A 15,594-nucleotide genomic window follows, 5' to 3' on the forward strand; every position below is an offset into this window, starting at 1 on the left:
TGATACCGTCGTAAATATTGGAAAGTTGCAAAACAAAAAAATGAGCAAAAATTGCTTTTCTCAATATTAGAAAAAAGTAAATAAAATTACATTAAAAACGTCAACAATAAATGATTTTATTTTCAACAACAGCATTATATTATATATTGGACCCAATATGAACCGAATATATCAAAGATGATATAATTTAATTATAAGAATAGATTCCCAACGTGAGGAATGAAAGGCCTATGACATGTTATGGGAAGAGCCGGGATCAATAGTCTTCGTTAGGGAAAAGAAAGGCCTAATGAGCTGTTCTGGACAGAGACAGAACAAATAGGAAGGTTTGGCATCTTAGTTTAGGCTAACACAGAATTATTATTTGCAATGAAGCTCGGGATAATAGATTTTTTTGGAGACAGTAAATATTGAAAGTTTAGAGGTAATTCTTGATAATATAGTTTTCCAAAATGTGTCGTTTTCCTATAATTTTAAATTTTGCATTCATTTTTTTTTCCTTCTAATTTATTTTTCATTAAATTACATATTTTTCACTTTTTTCCCTTCTAATTTTTTTTATTTATATTTTTCACTAATGTAGTTTAGTATCAAATTCAAACTGGGTGACTGACGATTACTCAAATCTTTTTGGATCAAGCATGCAGAGGACTATACTAGATAGCCGACAATCTGACGGTTATAATGTGCGATCAAGTATATTAGGGTATCCAGACATGACTGGGAAACTTCGATGCCCATACCAGCCACATAAGCTTGGCCTCATTTGGAAAGTATATTAGGGTATCCAGACATGACTGGGAAACTTCGATGCCCATACCAGCCAGCTAAGCCTGGCCTCATTTTACTGGATATCATGTTTCCCACAAGCAATGCGATGTAATGCATAGCTAGCAAAAGAATCCTTCCCTGGTTTACACTTGAATATTAGAGCAAGAGATATTTAAAAGCTGATATTTTTGTATTTCTAAAACGATTGAAGAAATTCTGGCTATATAAGTTACAACTTCTGAGATAAAAACTCAGATAGTGACAGTGTTCACAATCTGAAGTATTAGCTGACAGTGAATTAAATAAACACTACAAAAAAGCTTTAGCTATCGAACCATAACCATATTTCTGCATCACTCAGGAGAATGGACTTGGGGACGGAGGACATCCAAAGTTTTCCCTTATTAACGTACTTTTATTCTCAAATTAAGGCCATCATTCGTGCTTATGTCCAGAACGGCTCCCATAACTGGAAAGGATCCACGTCGTCTAAAACAGGCGCGTCCATATTGGCGTTTTCACACTCTTGAAGTGACGGGATGTAGAAATTGGGTTCTGAGACTCCATGATATCCAGAGATGACGGTTAATAGATTGGCATGTTGCTGAGTACAGCTGGCTGCCTCTTCTTGTGTGGAAGCCAATTGTGATTGCAGCTCTGACACTTTATTCTGGAGATCATTGATTACTCCTACACAGCCATGGACAGGATCTCGGACTCTTTCGCTTGCTTCGTACACCATGCTTCTGACTGCATCATCTCTCTTCTCGGCCGGAAGACCCTGTAACATCACAACGCATCATCACCACATCAACCCATCACACATCGGAGAGCTTTATGAATAGTAAAAACAGATCAAGTCATGCGTACAGGAGTTTAGTAACAACAATCCAAATAGAACTTGATGCCATGAAGATCAAAGTGAATGTACACAGGTGTATGGTCCTTGAATTTCATCCTTGTTCTCATAACAGGTTTCCGGAAAATTCTATTAGAGCACGGTCATTAGTTAGTCTATGCAAAGTAATTGTTGAAAAATTTAATATGGAATATGAAAGTTGAACAGATTTACGATAAGAGCTACGAAAATGTAAAATAACCCTGAATAAATGTGAATATGAAAGTGGAATGTGAGAAACAATATATAAATATTTTGTTTTGCAAATTTATATTTTAGTTATAAAATTGTAATATATTATGATCCCCTAGTAGAATCGTAATGTAATGTAAATTTTGTAACAGGGTTGGTAGAGTAAGTAGATGAAATAAGTTTAAAAATCATAAAAAAATAAAAATAAAAAATTAAATGGATATTTAAAAGATTATGGCTTATTATGTAATTTTATCTATTTCTTCTATCGAATTTTTATGGAAATAAAAAATAAATTACAAGCAGAAATGATAAAAGTGAATGACATCAAATTAGGAAGACATGGAAATGTAAAATAACCGTATGTGAGAACAAATGAAAAAATGTAAATTTTATTTTTATTTAAAAAAATATATATTTATTATATAGTAAAAAAACATTTTCAATATGAAAAATAAATATGGATAAGATAAAGATTTTTTTAATTGTAAAGATAGATAAAATATTTTGTAAATAGTATAGTTTTATATCAATATTATTTAGAGTTTGAGGTTTTGGATAGATAAATGTTTTGTTAAGGTATTTTTAAATGTTAATTTCTCGTTTTATTTGGGTGTTATTCTTAGACATGACCATAATGTAGCCTCACCATTGCCAAACTTACAAAAGTAAAATTATTAGCATTATTTATAAAAAAATAAAATAATCAATAATAAAATATTTATAGTACATATATTTTCTAAAGATATGTGTAAATCTTTCACTACTTACTCATAATTTTTATTTCTTTTTTACTTTTCCCATATAAAGAAAGTGTATAGTGCCTTCAATTTTCAATGTATACCCTGCAGAATATATTCAAATATAATGTCAATGATAGGTCCCTATAATACTAGTGATTACCCCATTACTATTGTAGTTGTACCCCTTATTAATATTGTTGTGCCTGTATTGCCCCCATATTTTTATTACTGTGCCCCATAGAATCCCTCTATTGTTATTTTTGTGACTTTATATTATTATTGTTAGGTCGGCTGGGTTATATTGTGACTCCTTAGACTCCTATATATAGAAAGGACGTTTTGTCATTTGTATCATTGAAAAATTGTTCATTTATATAATGTAAAGGAGGTTGCCCCCTCGAAGAGGCTGAATTCTAAGGCGTTGATCTATCTTTTCTATCTTTTTCTTGAGCTGGTTTCATAACATTTGGTATCAGAGCTTTGGATTCTAGGGTTTCGCTGCTCCAAACAGGTCATCGTGGCATTTTTGCTATAACCTTTTTTCTGCGACGTTTCAGAAGCTAAAAAAAAACCCATTTGAGAAGACATCGCGCTGAATCTCGGGTCCGAATTTCAGAACCTTTTGCACTATATTTGTGGAGATATGATCTGAGGAAGTTGGTCTTTTTGCAGACTCCTGAATTACATTCCAAATAGGTGACCTAGGGAAAATCGTCATAACTTTCTTTCTGAGAATTGGATTGAAATTTCGTAAGAAGGTACAGAAAGAGGACGGACTGTAGTTTCTTGTATATATTTTTTCAGAGCCAAAGGTTGAAACAGTGACTCATGGCACGTCGTACAAGTTTGCTCTACTGAACTAGTCTATAAGCAGGTCACTATGGGAGATTTTGCATAACTCTTCCTTGGAGAATCCAATTTGGATCAGACTGGTGGCATTGAAAAGAGGACGCAGAAGGCTACTATAGGTCATAATTTCATAACTGGATGATCCGAAATTACATAGATACATCAGATTCAATATCAGGCTTCTACAAAGTGAAAAAGGGTGTGTAGTTTTTTTTAAATTTTTGCGTAAGCTTGGTTTGAAGGAATTCAAAGGGCATAGTAAAGCATTATTATCGGTAACTGATGCCCCGAGGAAAGAAAATGCAAACACCTAGTAAGGAACCTGAAAGCTCTAGCATGACTCATGAAGAAGAGGAAGAAATTCTACATGATGTATCAAAATTACAAGAACAAGTGCAACAAATGTCACGCTCACAAAAGCTAACAGAAGCTAAGATAAATGGTGTGGAATCTAAGATAAATGGCGTGGAATCTAAGATAAATGGCATGGAAGCTAAGATTGATGATTCGAAGACAGATTTGAAGACAGACATGGTAGATTTGAAGACAGATTTGACAAATTTTCTGCAAGAAATACTTACTAATGGTGAAAAGGTTGTAAAGGAAACTCATGATGTGAACAAAAGAAATGTTAATCATGATTCCATAGACTCTAATGTTGGATCGAAGACCCACCATATTCCAAAAATCGATATGAGGAAGTTTGATGGAAAGGATCCTGCAACATGGATGTTGCAGATGGAGCAATTTTTTGATCTCAATAATGTGCAAAACACACAAAAGGTACGTATTGAAACTTTATATTTGGAACCAAATCAATTTGTATGGTATCAATGGCTTTGCTCTCGTAAACAAATTATCACTTGGGCAATTTTTATAGAAGAATTGACAGCACATTATGAGGATACAAAAAGCAACACCTTTTTTAGCCAATTGATAAGTCTCAAACAAAAGGGTTCAATAATGGAGCACATTGAGGAGTTCCAAAAATTGAACATAAGGGTAAAAAATATTCCAGAGGAGCATAGGATTGATGTGTTCATATGGACTTTAAAGGAAAATATCCAACATGATGTGCGCTTTTGGGAACCTGATTCATTAGAGAAGGCATTCAGGTTAGCAAGAAAAATGGAAAGCAAAATTATGGCAACCAAGAAGCATACCAGTCACAACTATAAATATGGAAGTGTGATTACCCCTAGCCTTCCACAACCTATAAGGTTGACACCACAACAATTGGAAGAAAAAAGAGCAAAAGGGCTTTGTTACAGTTGTGATAGCAAATACACTAAAGGTCATTAGTGTACTGAGAAGAAACTATTCTACATAGATTGTGAAGAGGAAGAAGAAAAGGAACAAGAAAGGTCAAATGAAGAGGATATACTCCAAGAAAAAAGCCTAGATAAAGAAGAAATGAATCCGACCATATATTGTAATGCATTGGCTGGAATTACCACTCCTCAAACCATCAAGATAGAAGGACAAATCATGAAGAAAAAGGTAATAGTGTTGATTGATTCAAGAAGTACCCACAATTTTATTCATTGTAAGGCAGCAAAAGAATTGAATTACTTCCTATATCTAGCACCAGAGTGTCAAGTGATGATTGTAAATGGAGGAACGATAAATTGCTCTGGAAAGTGCCATAATATCAAGCTGATGTTGTACTAGGAGTCCAATGGCTACAATCCTTGGGTATAATAGCTTTTAATTTTCAAGAACTCTTCATGAAATTTTCTGCGGAAAGAAAGGAAGTTGAATTAAGGGGTATTACAGGGAAACCGAGAAAGATAATCAGCTCTAATGGTATGAAAAAGCTTCTAAAAAAGGAACAAAGAGGTGTAATTGCACAATTATGTTCGCTAGATGTTTCCACATCGGAATCATCTATTTCTCCAAATCTCCAAAAAGTCTTGGACAATCATTCCAAGGTATTTGAGACTCCCAAAGGTCTCCCACCTATTCGTGATCATGATCATGCTATTCATCTAATTCCAAGAAGTGTTCCTCCAAACATCAGGCCGTACAGATATTCTTATGCCCAAAAGAGTGAAATTGAATGTATGGCTGCAGAAATGCTAGAGGCTGGTATAATTCAACTTAGTCAAAGTTCTTTCTCTGCTCCGGTAGTATTGGTGCACAAGAATGATTGATCATGGCACATGTGTCCGGATTATAGGGAGCTCAACAAGCGCACAATTAAAGACAAGTTTCCCATTCCTGTCATTGATGAATTATTGGATGATCAATTTACTTCACCAAGTTGGACCTTCATTCAGGATATCATCAAATCAGAATGAAGACCGAAGACATTCCAAAAACAGCATTTAGAACTCATGAGGGTCATTATGAATTTTTGTTCATGCCTTTTGGCCTTACCAATGCACCTTCTACATTTCAAGTTTTGATGAATTCCATTTTCAAACCCTTCCTTAGAAAATTTGTGTTAGTATTTTTTGATGATATACTAATCTACAGCAAGTCTTGGAAGGATCATGTTGAACATGTTGATAGGGTGCTACAACTATTGAAGGAGAAACAATTATATGCAAAAAGATCCAAATGTTTCTTTGGAGTACAAGACGTGGAATATCTGGGTCATATTGTATCTCATGAAGGAGTTAAGGTAGACCCTAGCAAAATTAAAGCCATTAAGGAATGGAAAATCCCCACATCCATAAAGCATCTCCGAGGATTTCTCGGGTTGACAGGGTATTATCGCAAGTTTGTTAAGAATTATGGGAGAATAGCAGCACCTCTAACAACATTATTGAAGAAAGATGCATTTTCCTGGACTCCAGAAGCAACAAAGGCCTTCGAACATCTTAAAGAGGCAATGTGCCAAGAACTGGTCTTAGCTACATCGAACTTCACAAAAACCTTTATTGTGGAATGTGATGCTTCATGAAATGGAATTGGTGTTGTTTTAATGCAAGATGAAAAACCCATTGCTTTTGGAAGTCGTCCAATCAAGGGAAAGTTTTTACACAAAGCTATTTATGAGAAGGAAATGTTGGCAATACTACATGCACTTAAGAAATGGCGACCCTACCTAATGGGAAGACACTTCAAGATAAAAACAGATCATGATAGCCTTAAATAATTTTTAGAACAAAGATTATCTTCTGAAGAGCAACAAAAGTGGGTCACAAAGATGTTGGGTTATGACTTTGAAATCATTTACAAAAAAGGGAAGCAAAATGTGGTGGCAGATGCACTCTCAAGAAAGGATGAGGATGTGGAAGCATTGTTGTGCGCCATTTCTATTATCCAACCAGTTTGGATAAATGAAGCAAGGGAGGAGTGGAAGAATGATGAAGAAGTGTGGGCACTTATTCAAAAGTTACAACAAGATTCCAGTACATCTAATACATTTAGCTGGCAAAATGATTCCTTATGGTACAAAGATCGCTTATACCTCTGTAAGAATTCGCAACTCAAACAAAATATTCTTATGGAATTGCACACTTCTCCCTTAGGAGGGCATTCAGGATTTTTAAAAACATACCACAGGGTTAAGAAGGAATTTTTTTGGGATGGCCTTAAATCAGATATTCAAAAGTTTATGGCAGAATGTTTGGTTTGCCAACAAAATAAAGTTGAAAAAATTAAGACCCGGGTCTATTACAACCTTTATCCATTTCAAGCCAATGTTGGGAGGAGGTTTCAAAGGATTTTATCACAGGTTTACCCAAGTCTGAGGGAAAGAGTGTCATCATGGTGGTATTTGACAGACTTACCAAGTATGCACACTTTTGTGCATTATCACATCCATTGAAAGCCAGTACAATTTCTACTGCATTTATGGAAACAATTCAGAAGCTACATGGAAACCCAAAGATTATTGTAAGTGACAGAGATCCCATTTTCACTGGAAATTTTTGGACAGAATTATTTTCTTGTCTTGGTACTTAGTTAGCTTATAGCTCATCTTATCATCCTCAATCTAATGGGCAAACTAAGATAGTAAACAAATGTTTGGAAGGATATCTTCGTTGCTTTGTATTTGATAAATAGACACAATGGGTCAAATGGTTGCCTCTGGCTGAATGGTGGTATAACACTTCCTTCCATACAGCAACAAAAATGACCCCATTTATGGCACTTTATGGATATCAGCCACCATCCATCATATCATATTTAAGAGAAAATTCTAAGGTTCAAGCAGTGGAACATCACATTAAACATCAACAACAGGTCCTCCAACTCTAAAAAGATAACCTCGTGTTGGCACAAAACAGAATGAAACAACAGGCAGATCAACATTGCAACGAAAGAAGTTTTGATGTAGGCGATTGGGTATTGCTACGGCTACAACCATATAAACAAATGTCCCTCAAGCAAGCTAAGAAGGATAATAAATTATCACCAAAGTATTATGGTCTGCACAAGGTGTTGCAAAAGATTGGTACTATGGCATACAAATTGGAGCTTCCTGCAGCGTCTTGAGTGCACCCAGTTTTCCATGTTTCATGTTTAAAGAAGGTTATAGGCGACAAGCTCCCAGTTCAAACAATATTGCCAGAACTTGACGAGGAAGGAAAAATTATATTGGAACCGGAAGCAGTCACAGAAACAAGAACTCGACAGCTAGGAAATCGATCAATTTCGGAGTATCTTATCAAGTGGAAGAACTTATCTGCTGAAGATTCCACATGGGAGGATGAGAATTTTATACAGAAGCATCCAAAACTACTCAAGCGTTGAGGACAACACTTGTTTTGAAGGAGAGGGGCATGATAGGTCCCTATAATACTAGCGATTACCCCATTACTATTGTAGTTGTACACCTTATTAACATTGTTGTGCCCCTATTGCCCCATATTTTTATTATTGTGCCCCATAGAATCCCTCTATTGTTATTTTTGTGGCTTTATATTATTATTGTTAGGTCGGCTGGGTTATATTGTGACTCCTTAGACTCCTATATATAGAAAGGAGGTTTTGTCATTTGTATCATCGAAAAATTGTTCATTTATGTAATGTAAAGGAGGTTGCCCCCTCGAAGAGGCTGAATTCTAAGGCATTGATCTATCTTTTCTATCTTTTTCTTGAGCTGGTTTCATAACAGTGAACTTTATGGAAATGTATATAGACAAAGAGAGTAAAAAATATATTTCAATGTTACTTATAAATAAAATATTTCAAAGCTTTTTATCTCTATGTAAAGTAATTGAATTTCAACAAACATATGCATAAAGCGAGAGATCTTTAATCCATTATTATGAGTAGCAGGAAACATTTATTTAAAAATACATTAATAATAAAAAACATTTTAAAGTAGATAATGCTAATAAAATATTTCAGTGCCCAACAAATGTATATATATTGAATCTATAACTCGGTTGGTTTGGTACTTACTATGGGATGCTATGGGGTCTATTCCAACTTCTACCACTATAACCTATAAGCAACACACCTAAATCGAGAATTGAAAGTATTGAAACTTTGAACCATCTCAAACATAACCCTCAGTTTACATGATCATAACCAATAAAACTACCCTCGACCTAATAAAAAAAATTATTGGTTTCAAAATATTTTATTAGTGTTTTGATCATTAAAAAAAATGATAAGTAATTAATATGTAGCATATATATATTTTATTAAAAAGTATTTAATAGGTAACATATACATGTTACTCTTTCATATGGAAAAAATAGTACAAAGTTCACGTTTACCATTTTAGTTTGTTTAACTTTTTTTTATAAAAATCTGTGTTAAATCCAGATTTATTTAGCAAAAAAATTAAAATTTTGAAATAAAAAATTATTTTAAAATGTAAAATTTAAATTCAGTAAATTTAAATTTGAAATATATCCTTTCCAACTCTTTATAAATTTTTTCTTCAAATTATAATTTTTCCATCGTCATTACATAAAATTTAAAAAATAAATTTTATAAGACATTTTTAAAATAAACTAAAACTGCAAACTCTAAATGTAAATATTTCACATTACTTCTTGCATAGGAGAGTAAATCTTACAACCCGTCAAATTAAATAAAATTAATCAAGATTCAATATCATAATTCCTCACATAAACCTGTAAACCTTACGATCTTTGAAAATAAATAAAAAGAATCAATTTGGCCTAGCGAATGGGTGGTCGAGGAGATCTGACCCAAGGGATTAGAAGCTTGAACACAGAGGCTTTATCACTACCTATGGACGGATCACTCGTTGGTTTTTTGTGAATATTTTTTGTTTGTAAAATTAATATTTATTATTAGTATTAGTATATAAATTGTTTTTTTGAATATTTTTTGTTTGTAAAATTACTATTTATTATTATTATTAATATATAAATTTAAAGTTACTAATCAAATCAAATATCAAATTAAATAACAGATTAGTGTATAAATTTTTTGTTAAATTGATATATAAATTTTTTTATTTATAAAATAAAAGATCTATTCACCTAAATGAAAATTTACTACTAAATTTACTAAAACATACATACTCTGCCTATAAAAAAACAAAAAACACATACACTTGAACATTTACCTATCAAAACTTAAATACCAAAACTGCACTCTGACCATGAAACGAACCTTGAGTAGTTTGATGACGCGGCTGTTACCGAAAACTCTGCGTAGCAGCAGGAACTCGTCGTTACTGTCTGGAGGAAAATATGGCGCGAGCACGCATTCCTCTGAGCACTTTTTTCTCTGGATTTTGCAAGCAGCGCATGCAGGTGTGGACGATATTTGTGCCGCAGAAGAGGTATCGTAGCTCATTTTCAAAGCGAAGGAAATCTGGTGCAGGAGCACAGCACCTGCCTATAATTCTTTTCTCTAAAAAGAAATTATATTACCATTGCTTCTCCAAAGTATTGGTTACCTTTCAATCTAAAGATGGAATTACCGAAAACAGAAGTTTAGCGGTGGAGTTCAAACATAGGAGGATTCGGCTATTTATAAGCAAATGGTCTGAAAATGATAAATACGCGGAAGACCACCAATATTCCGAAGTCGTCCGGTGCTGTCATTGGATTCTGTGTGCTGTCTTTGTGGGGGCACTTAAAGTAAGATTCCAGGTCATAAATGTAGGTGCATTGAAATACCTTTCCGTCTTTTTTTTTTGTTTTTCCCTCTATGGTGATATAAAAATTTTGGAAATTGTAACGTTTAGTTATTTAAATTGTAATTGGACCCACTTAAAGTAATTGTGTCACGGAAGATTCCAGGTCATAAATGTAGCTGCATTGAAATACCTTTCCGTCTTTTTTTTCTGTTTTTTCCTCGATGGTGATATAAAATTTTTGGAAATTGTAACATGTAGTTATTTAAATTGTAATCGGAAAGGAACTGAAGAAATTCGGGATGTGTATTTTTTGTATTTGTGGAGCAGTGGAATAGGGAAGACCAAAAATATTTTATTTTGAAATTTTGGCAGTTACAACAGTATGTTAATATGGGTTTTTTGTTATTGTTTTTTCAGAAAAAGAACTGTTATAAAGCTGGGTTAATTTATTATAGTAATAAAATGATTGAATTGTAAAAAGTCAAAAACAGAAAATTTAAATAATAAAATGATTGAATTGCAAAAAACTAAAAAAATAAATGATCCCATAATCATTAATCTTAAAATTTCATTTCATTATATAAATAAAATATCTCATTCAAATTTATTACATTAATAACAAATATATATATAGAAATTTAGCCCAGAAATCATCGCGAAGTAACTCAGCAAGGTCATTACGTGTCACTTCTGTTATTTCCTTCACGTTGTCGAGTCACCGCCTTAAGTTGAATATGCGTTCCCACTGCATATTTGAGTGTAGAAAGGTTAAAAAAACGGGGAGAATCACCATAAAATTCTTAAGAGGTAGAACTTTGGAAAGTCAGTGTGGTCCACTTGATTTTGAATACCTGAATGGTTATTCTTTCTCTCCGTTTCCTGCACGGCTCCTTCCCCTTATGATTGGATACATGCATGACTCCTGATTCTAGCTGTACCCCAGAGGCTTCCTTTTTCATGGAAAGTCAGGGCTCTCACATCCGGCTTTTACTTTTAGACCAATCTATTTTTACTATTACTTATAATTGACTCAAAACAATTTTGAGTATAGGCAAAAACAATCGGTTTCACCACATTCCACTTTAGTGATAACAATAATCCATATCACATGGTCAACAACAGTTCTTTTCTTTTGGTTGCACAATACAAGTTGCGAAGAACATGGAAGCGCAACGAAAATTTCAATTTCTAGGGTTTTGAAAAGTTGCATGTGGAGCACCTCCATGTCATTCACAACAAAGTGAGTTTGACTCCACAAATTTAGGTTGGAGCATAAATATGATTAAAAAAAACGATGGTTTGATCACGAAGAAGAAATTTGTGGAAGAAAATATAGTGAGAGAGGTTTGCTTGTTTCAACCTCGGTTAGGGGAAAAAGGATTAAATCCTTCTTTTCCTTCCTATGAGTTAGTATTCGATGTTTTGTGTTTATTATACCCAAGGCCAAATGATTTCTCGAAATAGTTTGTTGAGTATTCTATAATGCATATTAAAAACTAAAAATTTTGAAATAATATAATTTTTTCTTCTTCATTACAAGTTTTGCCTTCTTATGTAATAAGGTCTTTTTTATTTTTAGTTCTTCTTGCATTTTTTTGTAATAACGGCTTTTTCATATTTAGTTGGTGTCTGTATGTTGTGCTTGGTAGTTTATGAGTCCCAAATCTACTTTCTTTACAGTTGGTTTCTTCCTACAACAGAGTATACATACAATAAGTAGTGTTAATGACTAAACATGGACTAACAAAACATTGAAGTAAGTGGAAACAATGTATTAACAAAACTAAACTAAAGCAACATGAAACGAGTTTGTGAAGCAAAACAAATCAACAAAAAAGTAGGAAAATGATCCCCTTTATTGATTGTTGGTAGTGGAAGAGTTACAAATGAATATCAAAGACACTTAAATAGAGTTGATTGAACAACAATGCTCAACAATTCTCAACAATGATTTCTCTTCACAATTTCTTTTGCAAGCTCTTTCCTTCCCAAAGAAGCAAAGAGAACTCTCCCAAATAGTGGACTTCTCATAACAAATGCTTGATTGGTTTGGAGCAATTTTTGCAACATAACAATGCATAACATCCTCTTATTTTCGGCTCTCCATGCTATTTCATTTACATAAATTTTGAACACCCCTTCCCTCCTTTGGCTCATCAATGAGGTTGTTTCCCTCATAAATGAGATGATACGTATTGTCCTCTTTCCATTAAGGCTTCTTGGGGCTTATGGCTCAACTGTTCAACCCATCATGTCAAGAGCTTGACTGTTTTTCAAGAAAGTTCGCATCCCAAGGTGTTGATTGCGCTTCTAACAACCCTCACAACTATCGAAGAAAATCTCGTGATGTCATGAAGAAACGTCTTTGGAGCACTCCCGACTAATGCTTTTTTAAATCAACTTTAGGAAAAGCTTTTAAGTTTTTATTTTCCTAATGTTTCCAGCGCAAAATGTATCCTCTGTACATGTTTCTTACTGGCTCTAAGTGCTTTCTATTGTGCACAAATGAGTGTACCATTTTTTCATAACAATAGATGCGCCTTGAAGTGTGAAGTTAGGAGCAGGCATATTGATGCGACTGAGAACTAAAACAAAATTATGCTCTACACAAATACTAAAACAAAAGTGTCTATATCAGGCGGTTATATCACATGCTCATTATGATGACTACGACAGAATTATTACAAACATTCAGGAAAATCTCGTCAAGTCAGCATTGAATTGTTTGACATGATGTTGCCTATAGAAGATAACTACTTTCACACTCAGTGGCATCTCTAACAAATAGGCTGAACTGGGTGCCCACGTGCATCATATACAAAGCATTTCTGAATGAGGTACAATCATACGCATGGGTCTTCAACTAAATGAGAGAACTGTAATGGTCATAGGTACAATACACCCATGACGTGAAAACTTATGTTGGTGTCGAACATTAGAGTGATTCATGAAATGAATTAGTAATGATGGTTCCCACTGTTTCACCTTAGATAGTCCTGTAAACATGGGGTGCAATCAAGTTACTACTTTCTTTCTCGAAGATTAATGTTGATGTCGATATAAAAGAAGTGCAAACTATTTGAAAATTGATTATGGGAAATCCATATGAAGTTTAGGAAGATGTTGTAACATAATGGGGCAAAGGCATGATAAGGAAAGTTAATAGTATATGAGGGATATTGGGAAAATTCCAAAGGATGAAGCTATAATGCAGGTGGTGGCATTCAAATACAAAAGTGATAAGGTGTATGCCCCTAAGGTATGTAGGAAGTCGAAGGGAGATGTATGTATATTCTAATGATCATAGTGGATGAGGGAATCATATGGTCATGAATGATGTGGGTGTGATGTAGTTAAAGGAAATCTCCAAAAAAGGGTGACAAGGGACTGCCCCAAGTAATTGACACAAAAATACAAGTGAGAATCCTTTTTCCAAAAAATATTTCTACACTTGCCAAAAGAATTTAAAAGTTGTTTTGGATGTACAAACACTGAGACAACTACCCTTAGAGAATGGTGGCCTGCATAATGATGTATGTGGGTATATACAAAGGGTGGGGGGGAATTGGTTGGTTTTTGTGTGAAGTTGGTGAAACAAATGTGATAACACACATGGTCTAATGTAATGTGGATGGATGGTAGGTCAAGTGTGGAATTCAGTTGTGCATTCATCATGTTGCAAAAAGAATGTTGGCCTGGCAGGGGGACAATAAGAAGGAAGGTGAAGAAGAGATATGAGGCTTTTCTTGAAGGTGTGCAAATGAGATCAATCCTAGGCCAAAGAATGTAGTCATGGATACTAGTAGTGTTAGATGAACTTAAAATAGGAGTAATCCATGCGGGTCAGGCTCCATTAACCAACATGAACATTTAACATGTACATGTGGAGGGTGATGAAAAACGACCGAGATGGTGGACCTTATAGTTAATTTCGAATAAATGATGTAAGGATATGCATGGCTTTTGAGGTAACCTATCATGCTTACTGAATAATGGTACCTTAATAGTCTATAGGTCTACTAGGGGATTGAGTTCAGTACGAAAGTTGCCAATGACCTGCAAATTAAAAAACAATACACCAAGTGAAATCATATTTATATAAAAACATGTATACTAGAAATAATAAAATAGGTGTATCTAAAAACGCAGAAAGGCACACCTCGTAGGTAATTTGAATGTGAAATGGGTCTAAAAATGAAAAATTTGGATGAATTGAAAGAGGTGTAGCATGGTGTAAATGAATATGTCCTAATCTCAATGCCATTAACACTTTTGTGAAAGGAGCTTGTGGGTTCCCATATGGGGCTATGGAAGAATGAATAAAATAGTGAATATAAGAGCAGTCGAGCCTGCATTGCCACCTCATTTGTACTTGCTGACGAAATGATTGCTGTGGAGCCCAACAATCATTTCGTCCATTGTAGTGAGTCAGAGTATCCCTTCTTCGAGCGAGGAGATCCAAGTGAGTCATTGCAAGAATCCCTTGGTCAATTCAGTAATTCTTCTCTAGGTAAGTTAGATAGGGTGGACTGCATGGTCATGTTTAGGAAAAACTACCAAATCCTTGCAGGCGATTGTCTCAAAATCACATGAGAGCCTATGAGTGAGGGAGAAACAACTGAGATGATATTGCAAAAAAAAATGATGTGGAAAAAAATGATGCAGAAAACAGATGCGAGACCCCGTTCGAGGGGGTCTCATGAGATACATTGGAACAATCCTGACATGGTCATGGTTGTACAAGACATAGGCTCAAGGTCCCTCACGTATGTTAATGGAATTGACCAAAGGCCCATAATACTATTTGAGAAAAAAGTTGCGTTGGCCACCATATTTTGGAAATTTAGTGATTTGGCCTCATTTTTTCCTTTTTCCTTCTCTTACTGACCTTATGGGAGCCCCATCTAGTAGATGGTGTTGTGGTGATTGAGATATTAGCAGGATCTTCGAGATGCGATTGCTTTTGATGCCCGGATGAAGGCAACATTAATTGGCTAGGGGGTGTTGAAATTCCTTCAGAACCCTCTTTTGAGATTGCAAAATGACTTACTAATTTTTTGTTGTTAGATGTCAACTAGCTCGATAGGGATTTGATATATGGTGGACCGAATTCTCAT

At 34.5% G+C, this 15,594-nt stretch overlaps 1 pseudogene; it reads right to left on the minus strand.

The window, feature by feature from the left end:
* Positions 1 to 1,216: 1,216 nt before the first annotated feature.
* On the minus strand, positions 1,217 to 10,191 carry LOC149154293 (LOB domain-containing protein 1 pseudogene; annotated as a pseudogene).
* Positions 10,192 to 15,594: the final 5,403 nt, after the last annotated feature.

Source organism: Pinus tabuliformis, chromosome 9 (genome assembly GCF_031772625.1).
Source record: "Pinus tabuliformis cultivar Carrire ecotype Pingquan chromosome 9, CPIR1, whole genome shotgun sequence".
Lineage (NCBI taxonomy): Eukaryota > Viridiplantae > Streptophyta > Pinopsida > Pinales > Pinaceae > Pinus > Pinus tabuliformis.